Source organism: Nyctibius grandis, chromosome 8 (assembly GCF_013368605.1).
Source record: "Nyctibius grandis isolate bNycGra1 chromosome 8, bNycGra1.pri, whole genome shotgun sequence".
Classification (NCBI taxonomy): domain Eukaryota; kingdom Metazoa; phylum Chordata; class Aves; order Nyctibiiformes; family Nyctibiidae; genus Nyctibius; species Nyctibius grandis.
Genome location: NC_090665.1, coordinates 49,166,046 through 49,174,565, shown reverse-complemented (window position 1 = coordinate 49,174,565; position 8,520 = coordinate 49,166,046).

Here is an 8,520-nt window from a genome sequence, read left to right as displayed (position 1 = left end):
GTATTTTTTTAATATGAGATAAAAGTCAGACTTAACTCTCTCTGTAAAATGTCTGTATGGGAGCAACACCGCAGAGCGATTTTAGGGCTGGTGGGCAGGCAAGTGAGGCCTGTATACACGTATGGTGCGTCTGCAGAAAGGACGTGCATGCAAGAGAATAAATCTCCGGGATGTCATTTATTATAAATTCTAATGAATATATAGAGAGGAATTTCTATTCCTTCCTTCTGAGCATATGCAGAATTTTAACATGAGCATTTTATTAAAAAGCAGCCCGAGTTATGAATCATTCATAGCAAAGGACTGACTCCCCCACGCTGGCAGAATGACCCGTGGTTGGCTTATTCGCTGGCAACAAATAAAGTGGCTGTTAATGAACGCAGACAGGTTATTCTGAAGGCACCGAAGAAGCAAAATCAGGTGCATTTTTAGGATTCAAAAAAAAGTTATATTTTGTCAGGATCTCACTGGGGGTTTTTCCCTTTTTTGAATAATGAATGGAGTTGTTTTAACGTAGTGTTAACGCCGGGAGTGCTGGGTGAAGAAATTCAATTGAAAGCCTGTCACAGGACTCTCTTGTTTCCTTGACATGAGTTGTCATGTTCCCGTGACACCTGATGTGCAGAGCACCAACTGATAAATAGCTTAAAGATGAAATTGTCAGTCACCATTACCTTGCACCAGCAATTACCCGCTGCGGTGGGCTGGGGTGCCGGGCCGGGGACCCACAGGTCCTCCCGATGGAGCGGGAGGGTGGGAGCGCGTGGGTGCAGCATCCCCTCGCCCAAGGAACCGGAGCAGCAACTGCACAGCCTGGGGCAGAGGGACTCTTCACGGGTTTGTTGGCAATGGTGATGCTGGGGATCCTTCTTTCTGCTGTGCTTACAGCAGAGAAAGTGCTGGAGAAGGCTATGAACACGCAGGGTAAGAACCAGTGAGGGAAAGAGGGGAGAGAAGAGAATCCACAGTTAGCTTGAGTTTTGTCAGGGCAAAAACTGCACATGCTTGTAGACATCAGCCCCAAATTTTTAAGCTGGATACCTCCTGGGAGGTAATTTAAATTGAAAAGTTTCCAGATGTAAATGAATTTTATATTACTTAGAACTAAGACGACGGCACTAACCTAGTTTGCCACCTTCATTCCCCGCTGACAGCAGGAGAAACATCTGAAACCACTGTGCTCCTGGGAATTACTTTCACAGTGTCCCTCGGATTTTTCTCATTTCTGGCTACTTCGGGGAGACTCTGGGAATGGCTGTACTATAACCATAGCAACACAGAGATTTTGCACAGCACTCGAAATTTCTGTCATTAACAAAAGAGCATAGTCGCTAACGCAATAAGGACAAAATTCACTTCTACTTGCATGAAAGGGAGCCAGGCGTGTTGAACCGGCACCATTTTGCATCATCTGATCCAACCTCATGGAAAAGTGGGATGAATACAGCTCAGAAAGCTTTTGGGGAAAAAAGTTGTGTCTTGTGGAGGTGCAGAGCACTTACCTGCTGAGATGTCAGCCCACTGAAACCTCTCTAGCTTCTGACCAGGAGACCCAGCACCTCTCTGGAGTGGGCTCGGAGTCTGGATTCACTTGACTTCGTGTGGTTTGGGGTGGCATGTTGGTTTGAAGCATGGTGTGAACTGAAATTGCACTTTGAATTCCTTATTCTATTTGTAATGGAAATTTAAGGAAAAACAACGTTTACTTAAGAGTTTTCTTCTACAATAAAAGAAAGAAGAGGGAAAAAAAGAATTCTCCTTTGTAGCCATTCATTTCTCTGTAAACAGGACACTTGTCAAAATGACTGTGTGTGTCTGATGTTACTGTAATTGAGTGTTCTGGAAAAAGAGACTGTCTTCACTGAAACGTGCAGATTTGTAGCAGAATTGTCTGTGAAAATGAGGACACGAAATTGCTTTTGCATTCTGGCTGGCAAGCAGCAATGTATGAGAGTTCACAAATTCTCTGGCAGTGAAGGAACGCTCGTGACTCCTTGGACATCCCCAGAACCAGGTCGCAGAGATGAGCCTCTAGGAAATGACACAGCAAACCCCGGAGCACCCTCCTGACTAGTCACTCTTTGGGTTTTGTCAGTTCCTTACCTGAACCAAATTATTAATTTTTTAAAATCCTATTTTGTCAAAACAGAATTTGGAGAAGAAGCAAAATATTTCATTTCAGTAAGATGCAAAAAGCAAAACAGCAAAACTGAACTCGAGGTGTAAGGACACCACTTAGAAACCAGAGGAGGGGTCAGCAGCCTGAATCTGACTTCACGGAGTCCTAAACGGGTATAACTCAATGTCCATTAACAAAAACACAGCTCAAAATAGAAATAGTGTAGATAAAATCAATACAAAAACTTTTAGTACAGTTTCTTTTGAAATTGTTCCTTTAAATATACTACTGGCACACTTCCACCAACTGGGATACGTGTGAATGGACTATATCACTGGTTTTTGGAGGCAGAATGCCAAAGTAAGTGATACTTTGCCACATGCATTTTTGTCTACTTAACACCAAATTTCTAGGAGTGAACGCTGATCTGCTAAATTTTCCACTTAGTTCTGTTGATTTCAACCGGGGCAGAATCTGTGAAAAGACAAAGGAAATATTTTGACGAAGCAAAGAAACATCCCCACAAAGAGCTGGAAGCTTCCGGAGCCCTCCAGGTACGTCTGAGTGAAACAGCCCTGCTGTGCGGCTGCAGACGGGCGCGTTGGCAGCAGCGAGGGGCTCAGATGCCGAAGAATGTTCCTCGAGAGGGTGAGCAGAGGAGATGGAACAGATCCTCCCGTCGCACCAGTTCCAGCGCACGCTAATTAGTGGTGATACCACGCAGCGCAAGAGCAGGGGAGGACGAGCATGGGAAAGGTTAATCACATCTTGTTTTGCTTGACAACGACTCCTTAAATGATGAACCCTTCCCAACCTGGCTTTTAAAAATATATATTAGATCTCCTTTTTACATGCCTCACCTTTATTTCTACTGCACTTGGCCATTAAATGCTTTTGCTCAAACCCATTTGTATTCAACATAAGCTTTTTTGAACCACGGTAATTATAACTGTCAACTGGGGCATTATTTATTCTGCATGGTGTTCAAATATACCTTTTGAAGATTATAAATATTTGCTTATTTATGTATATTTTTCTTAAACACATCACCTTCCTTTAGGCAGTATATTTAGAGAGTACATTTGCTGCTTTCCCTGCCAGGAGCCTTATTATTCCTTCAGTGACATGGGAGCACAGAGACGCTACCTGCCCATCAGACATCATCCTTCTCAAACATCACATGCCCGTCATCATTATACCCAGTTCCCCGTTCACCTACGCCCTCAGGTTTGAATTCTGGAAATGCCTCTTGTGTTTTCCAGAGACTGCAACACCAGAGGAAGGAGGCCTCAGTGTCCTCACGTAATGATCTGCAGAGATCATGGTGCACCAGCAGCTTGCTGAAAAAGGAACAAACGACAAATCTTCGGGGTTTCTCTTGTCACAGACTCCTCTGTGACTCCTCTCAGATCCCAGGGAGGAATCCTTCAGACCTTTCCTGAAAGACATTGCAGTGGGTCAGAAAAAGAGGAGGGGATCAGAAGAGAAAGTGAGAGGAATCCAGCACCCAGCAACCACGGAGCAGTTTCTTGGGTAACCGCGGGGTGACCCACCCTCATGAGGGTGCATGGTATCACCTCTGTTTAGTTGGCCCCCAGGTGACTAAGGGGATCCCCGAGCATCACACTGATGCAGTACAATGTAGTGAGAACAATGATCCAGTCACCTTCCAAATTCCCAGATAAGCCAGTGCCTGTGATGCTCAGAAACTCTCGTGCCACAGACGTGGCTTCCCCTCTCCAGTAAGTCCTCTGATACATCAAATAACCCTCTCCATATGTTTACCAAGCTCCATCTTAACTTATTTAGAATCCTCTTCCCCGGTTTTAGTTGGAAAACCATTACAGACCTTCATTCTTGGACGGCTAGGCTCTTTTCTAGTTTCTATCTAAACTTATTCACCATCAATTCACAACTACTTGATCCTGTCATTTATCCTCCAAGCCAGAGAATCCTGATCCTTCACTGACATTCACCGCCTCTGAATGTATTAACAAGGAATCATCACCGTCCCCCTCAACCTGTACTCGGCCAGGGCATGGCAACTGGTGTTCTTCCAAACTGGCTCCTTTTAAAAAGAAAATCTTGGAAAAAATACATCCATTTTAAATTTAAAGAGCATTTACCTTAGTTGCTGTTAGAAAACCCTTCGATATCCTGGATGATGTCAGCTATGACATCTACCTGTCAGATTGAGCTAGCCACAGAACATTTAGCTGCTGCATTAAAAAGTAATTCTTCCAGTGTTTTGGAGATACGGTGTCAGTCCTCGGACCCTTTCACGTATCCAGAAATACAGCTTTGCTGGACAGGTTACTGCTCCTAAATGATGAGGAAAACGTTGCTTTATTTTACATCTGCTTTGGAGCTTAAGTTTAAAAATCTAAACCAGATCTCCCGTGGCTCTAAGAGAAATTCCTAACCTGTATTGCAAATATCAGCTAAATTGTGGGCAAACACATGCTTGGATTTTCCTGTCAAAAGAGTGAAGTGTATCACGAGTCCTTATTTATTTCTGAGAAGGAGCACTGGAACTAAAACAACTGTCTGACAAGAAAAATTTGCCAGAGAAAATAACGCATCTATATTGCAATTCTGATTGCAGGAAAGGCTGTTGTCAACACCACCAGTAGCTCGGCTAGAGAATATATTGTTATTGTTTTGGAGTAAAAAGGTAACAATGAAATATGATCGGTTTTCATCATCCTGCACATTTGACTACTGGAATTCCATTTTATTTCTAAATTACATGTTGATGGGGGATGTGAAGGGTCATATGCAAAGCACGGGCAAGGTGTCGAGGCAATGGACACGCACGCTTTTCCTTTTAAAGCTGAGATGGTTTCACACACTCTTTAGGCAAAGTATTTCCCGTTACTGGCTTAGTACTGACATGTAAAAATATTTACTGTGTGGCAGAACAGCAAATAACATACCTCAAACCAAAAAAAGCCACAAGGTTTATGTGAAAACTAAACTTGCATATGTCATGTTAAACCTCCTTTCACTCCGTTCAGCATCTCCACCAAGCAGGAGAGAAATACCCAGGTATGAGCCTCCTTCACCTGAGAAACCCCCGTGAGCTCGGCTGTGTGACACCCACGTGCACAGGTTAAGGAAATGCAACCCAGATTGAACCAAAAGGAAAATCGAAAGAAATTTGAAAGACCGGTTGAGTATTCGGAATTACCTTGGTATTTAGAGAATTGATCTGAAATTAATAAAAAATAAATTCAACTCAGACCACATGCAAAGTATCGGACTTTGAAGGAAGAAATCAAATATACAAGTCTTAAATAGTGAACAGCTGGGAGAGCAGCAGTACTGCAAAAAGCATTGACCTACGGTGAATCATCAGCTGAGTACGTGTTCATGATGTGATGCTCTTGAGAAAACAGTTAAGTATGATTTAACATGCACAAATAGCAGCATTGCACACAAGCGAAACAAAATAGCCCCTCTACTGCATTCAGCACAGCCCCCAGCTACAGCGTGGGGTGCAAGGCCACCCGCCCGCCCCACGGAGGGAGCGGGTCCGTTGGAGGGGGACAGCCAAGGGCTGAGCAACAAAAATGATCAAAGATCCAGGAAAGAAGGCCTAGGAGGAAAGTTTTTAAAATCCATGTTGTAAGTATAGAGGAGAAAAACAGTTCCTCTCACACGTGCCAGAGGGTGTTAATAAAAGATTCTGTGATTCTGTTAGACTTTGGAAGGGGCTGCCCAGGGAGGTGGTGGAGTCACCATCTCTGGAGGGGTTTAAGAAAAGACTGGACATGGCACTTAGTGCCCTGGTCTAGTTGACATGGTGGTGTCAGGGCCCGCTCTGGGATCACTCCAGCAGCTCTCGTGACTGGCTTCTAACTGACCATGCCTCTGAACCAAGGCAGGGAACCGAGCAACCTCTTCGAGGCCCTTTTAGCCCCACGTTTCAATGATTTAGTGAATATCTGCCAACTCTACTCTTACTAAAGCAAACATACTTAAACTATTATTTAAAACATTGATTTTGTGATTTTATGTACTCTCAGTAGGCTTGAATCATTCTTTAACTATTAAATTATTAAATGACAAGCAGTCCCTAACCTTCTGTAAAGGTTACATGTTGAAGACAATCTTTCCTCCAAAAGCACATCAGCTTGAGTGGCGCATCAGTACCCACCGCTCACCTGAAAACCTCTAGTACCAAACGTCTGTCACACTGGAAAATTGAAACGAGCTTTGGCAGACCAACTCTCCAAATGCTATGGTACATCCTGAAGCTGCTTTCCAGCACAGCAGTCCTTGTATTTCAGAGTAAACCAAAAACCTGTGAGTGTCTTGAGCGGTTTGTAGCGTTTGCACTTTTTAACATAGGCACCACATTTTCACTATTTCTCGTTTAAACAAGTATCTGTCACATCGTGATGCACTTTGAAGAATGAACAAACACTCTTTCACAGTATAATTCAGTGTATGTTCAATTACAGCAACACAAATAGGTTTTCATAATAGTCAGGTTTCACCTGATGGAAGCACATTGCACTCTTAACTCACAGATCTGAAATTACTGTTATTATTATGTCTTGGAAAAAATCAACAATGTATTAAGTGCTTTAAAGTGATGTTTAAAAACCGAGGTGCCCCAAGTTGCTTAATAACCATGGCATGCAGACATCGTACCAGGAAGGGACATGAAAAACAGAAGGAAAGAGCTACGAAGCGCAGGCAACCTTCATTTAATTACCTGACTTTGATCTTGGCTGGCCTTTGCACCGCTTAATTTTTCTCCAGGAAAACTGATTTTCAGGGCTTGGTGATAGGAATTGGCTGTCTAGAGACAGGCCAATTAAACAGTTTTCTGTACATTTTTTCATTCTCAACTGTTCGGTTTAATTATGTTAAAATGATGGGTGATGTACTTCTCATTTACTTGGTTATTATCAATTCCTTACCCACATTTGAAGCCAAAATGTGTTGTGACAGAAATAGGAATCCAATAAATCCATTCATAAGCTATTGTGAAATGGGGAGTAGAGATTTAAATGAACCTTTGTGTAAGAAACACAGGAAAAGAAGATCAGTATCTCAAAAGCCTTCAAGTAAAGGTAACTGGTTTACTAAATAAAGGGAATATCCTATGTACTCACTGAGCTGAACACCAGATTGTGTCTCGTCACAGCGTCCTTCCAGACTGTAGAAGCTCTTGTCCACTTGGGCCTTGCTTTTATTCATAAATTAAAAGATAAATATTTTTTTTTTTCAGTCCCCAGATGACTTTTCAGCTTTTAATATATCTGGTTTTGGAAGTAAATTGAACAAACAGAAGTTACAGCACCACTCCCTCTGCATACCCAGGGAAAGGTCCTGCTTCCAAAATGCAGCTGATCCCTTCAAACTGGGGGCTGCAGGTGCCTGGCCAGAGGCTCCTCCAGGAAGTTTCCTTTAGCAGAAAACAAGTGCCACTCAGTCTTCTCATCATATTTCAGTAACTTGTGAAATATTTAGGCCTGAAATTATTACTAGGTGAATTGCAGTTTTGCCTCTGCTGGTTTTTAAAACTGCGTATTCTCTTCCACCTCTTCATGTATAAAGGAGGTTTTGCATGCCTTGATTTCCCTGAAGAGAAATCCAGGGATTACAAACAAATTCCTGTCCTTGAAATCATCAATAAGGGTTTTTTTCCTGACCTGAACAGCATGAGGATTTTATCATTCCAGATAAAGAGAGGTGTCCTCCAAGCTCATTTTAAATTTTGTTCTGTAGCAGTCGACCCTTGCAGCTGCACAGAAGCCACGTGGAGGCCACGAAATCTGCCCAGGCTCTGCCCTTCTGAGGAGAGAGACCCAAATTCTGAGGGTATTGTAATGAATCCACAAACCATTATTTCAATAGGAACCCGGGATTTCAGAACAATGCCTCTCCTACGCATGCTGGAGTTCAATCCAATTCTCACTAAAATCAAAGATACCAATTTTCTTCTAACATACTAGCTCTGGACAGTATTTTTAATAAGCAGAAGGATATTACAGATGAAGAAAACCTTCCATCACACATTAATTTACTCTGTAGGTCCGGATGTTTTGTGTCTCCCTGATATTACACTTGATGATTTATATTCCTGTTACTTATGAAAGGCTCTTTCCTGAAGGTACACGGGAATGAATTAACTGCAAAGGGCCAAGTCCTGGTTTCAGTCACTCCCTACAAGCAGAGCCTCCCCCAGGCACAAACAGGGGAGCTGCTGGGCAGTGCCTGTGAGGCTGGAAAAAGGCAGGTGACAGTGGAGAAGTCCTGCTCATAGGAGGCCAGAACGGAGACACATACTACATGATCTTCATGCACCTTGCCAGCTTTGTGTTCTGTAGCACAACTCCAAAATCATCTTGCATTCAATTTCCAGTGCCAATCACCAAACACGCATG